Below are 3,619 nucleotides of genomic sequence, written 5' to 3' on the forward strand. Positions count from 1 at the left end.
TTTGTGTATTTGGGATATTTCTTCTACGGTGCTTAAACTGGAAATCTTTTGTGCATGGGGTTTTGTGTTATTCTTCCAAAACAAAGTAGAACTTGGGCTAGTCTGTTTTGTTAAACATTCAGGTTGTTGAGCATGTCAGTGTATGAATATTAAAAAAAAATATCCTATTTGAGCAAAGTTTCTAATCTTTCATTCACGTTTTCTACCAAACGCTGCAGAAGTTACACTATTTTTTATTTTGTATTGACAAGGAAGAGTTTTACCCACAGCCACACACCCACACCCACAAGAGGGAAGAGCTAGTAATGGCAATAAAGCCTAACGAACCAAACATTGTTCCAACACCCCCTTAACCACTCATTAGGAGGTCTACTTGGTTTATATCCCACACTCATTAAACATTTGAGGATGGTGGGAAAATGATCAGTCGGTGCAGCACATTTGAAGAAACCTGAGGTTTCGAAACCGCTCTGTGCACTATAACTTCATCTAAGAACTAATACCCAGTGAAAGGAATCGCGACCTACATGGAATCCACTCTTCTTCAGGACCGCTCCAGCTACTAGAAGTTTGAACTACAGAACACACATGTGCAATGATTAAACAAATCGTATTCTTCCTTGTCCTGGTTTTCCCTCCAGATACCTTTGTTCAAAGCAGGGGCTGATGTAAACCAAGTCATGTAAGAGAACATCAAATATGCTGCTGTTCAGAACCAGGACAGTTGTAGCCAGGGTCCCAGTTAGAACTAATTCAGGGGATGCCAGAATAAAAAAAAATGGCATACCCCTGCCCCCCACCCCGCCCCAAAAAAAGTTTTACCGTAATATGCCATTTATCAGGAGTTGAGCAATAACCACTAGCATTACACAAATCAGTGCTGTATGAAATAAGTGTGTAGTTGAATGACAAATTATGCTCTTATGAAATCTTGTTCTCTTTTTATTGATTTTATTACTAAAACAGCTAAACTGCCTCCTGCAAATTCTACAGCAAACCACATGTCCGGGTGAAATGATGCAGAATAAACCTTTCTTATTAAATTAAAAGGTCAAATGTAGAAAATGTTTTTCTAGGTATTGTAGGAGGCGAGACCTTGTAAAATTAGATACCAAAAGTTTGAAGTTCATTCTGCGGGATGTACTGCCAATAAAAGCTCTTTAATAAAGCTACCGGTCATATTATAAGCCCCAAAGAAGAAGGGAGTCCAGGCCCAGTTGAGCGTTAGCTGCCCAATGTACAGTCTAAAGGAACAACACCTTTAACAGGACCAGCTTGCAAAATCACAGAGCCCGGTGTAGTGTGTGTGGCTGCCTTCCCTTGCCAGAGCGCTGCATGTGGGGCAGCGGCGGTGCTGGAGGGAGCCCAGCACCATCGAGCATGGTGGCATCATCATGTTATGGGGGATGCTTCTCTTTAGCAGGCACTGGGAAGCTTGTCAGGATAGTGGGGAGAATGGATGGTGCAAGGTCCAGGCAAATCCGTGAGGAAAACCTGTTTGTTAACCAAGACACTGGAGAGGAAATTCACATTTCAGCAGGACAATGACCTAAAGCAGCGGTGCGCAAACTGGGGGGCGCAAGATTATGTAGGTGGGGCGCGGGCTGCTTGCAGGGAAACGGGGGCGGGCAGAGCTGTGAACGGGCGGCCAGAAGCTCCGTGCTGCTGCTTCTATGGGGCCTATGCAGAGCAGCGCAAACATAAAAATCGCCATTTTTTGCCGAAATTTGGCTAGAGAAAAACAGATAATGCCGAGTGAAGAAAAACGCGCCATTTTTTTTTTTTATTTGTAAATTGCGCCGTGCGGCTGGCGAGAACCTAAATCTCGCCAGTTGTAAAAATGTCCCTATTCAGAAAGGCGCGATCGCCATCTAGTGGCTGTTCGCGCCAATAACATTGAGAGAAATTATACAATTACCTCCGCCAAAGAAAGTTGGCAGGAAGCTGGAGCTCACCGGCGAGAGGGAAAATACAAAAGAAAAACGCGTTTTTTTTCAAACATGTTTCACCAGCACGCATCTCGCCGGTTGAAACTCTCCATATTCACACATGATTTTAAATGCAGTTTTCGGACCTTTCTGCATATGGAGATAAAATCACGCCATTAGTTACAATTTATTGTTATCTCCAATTATTTCCAGCGCTGTTCTCTGCATAGGCCCCTTAGTGTCTGTGTCTTGCAGAGGGGGCGGGGCTTCTCTCTGCACACAGACAGCCCCTCCTTTTCTTCCTGTCTGCTTCCCGCACCAGTTTTCAGCAGCATGGGGGGTTGGGAGATCGGAGCATGTCGCCCTCCCAGGTGAAAGTGTGTGTGTATTGAGTGTGTGGGGGAGGGGGGGGGATTTGAGTGTGTGTGGGGAGGGATTGAGTTTGTGTGTGTGTGTGTGGGGGAGGATTGAGTTTGTGTGTGTGTGGGGGAGGATTGAGTTTGTGTGTGTGTGTGGGGGGGGGGTTGAGTTTGTGTGTGTGGGGGGGAGGGGGATTGTGTGTGTGTGTGGGGATTGAGTTTGTGTGTGTGGGGGGGATTGAGTGTGTGTGTGGGGGGGGATTGAGTGTGTGTGTGGGGGGGGGATTGTGTGTGGGGGGGGATTGTGTGTGTGGGGGGGGATTGTGTGTGTGTGGGGGGGGGGGATTGTGTGTGTGAGTGTGTGGGGTGTGTGTATGTGGGGGGGGATTGTGTGTGTGTGGTGATTGATTGAGTGTATGTGGTGAGTGTGTGTGTGTTGTAATGCAGTGGTGCGCAAACTGGGGGGGCAATGAGGCGCAAGATTATTTAGGGGGGCGCAGGCGGCATGCGACGAAAACTGGGTGCGTGGGCCAGCACACGCTGTGCGCGGGAGGACGCAAAAGCTGTGCGCGAGGGGCAGCCAAGAAGATGTGCACGGGTGAGCAGCCGAAGATGTGTGCGGGTGACTGGACAGGATAGTGCAGGTGGCGGCCACGTGATGGTGTGTGAGCGCACGCGCAGGGGCTTCGGAGGTACGGGGAGGAGCACGCCCGAGCACGGTGAAGTCAAACACCCCTCCTTCGGTGTCTGCCCTGCAATAGCGCTGTGTTCCTGCTCTCCTCCGCTGGCAACCTGCTTCGCTGTGATCCTCTGCAAGTGAAAGGGTCGGCTGCCACTATATCAATCATTGAAAACGGAAAAAAATAAATAATACTGTAGGTAGGAGTGTGGATGACAATGGGGATAGCAAGACAAAGAGCAGGGAGGGGAAGGAAGAAAAAAAAGGGGGGGAGGGAAGGGAGGTAGCAAAGAGGTGGATGAATGCCCCCCCAAAGGATTGCCTTTGTGCACGTACGCTCTCCCAAGCTTGGCGCTTGGGGAGACAAACAAAATTGACTTTGAACTGCGCTCAGCAGCAGTCAATACACACACACACAGCCACACACAAACACACACAAATAGCCCCGATCCACGCTTGCAAAATTATGCAGGACACCCTGCGCTCATGCTTGGAGAGTTGGTGCTGTCACCGCTCTCAGCGGCAGCGTGGACGCAGCCTAATTTTGCAAGCGCGAGCTGTTGAAATATGTAAGTATTTAAACATATTTGAATTTATATTGTATACCGTTTAATAAAAGTTTTTTGTTTTTTTTTTCATGTGATTTTGATTAC

Source organism: Ascaphus truei, chromosome 5, assembly GCF_040206685.1.
Source record: "Ascaphus truei isolate aAscTru1 chromosome 5, aAscTru1.hap1, whole genome shotgun sequence".
Classification (NCBI taxonomy): Eukaryota; Metazoa; Chordata; class Amphibia; order Anura; family Ascaphidae; genus Ascaphus; species Ascaphus truei.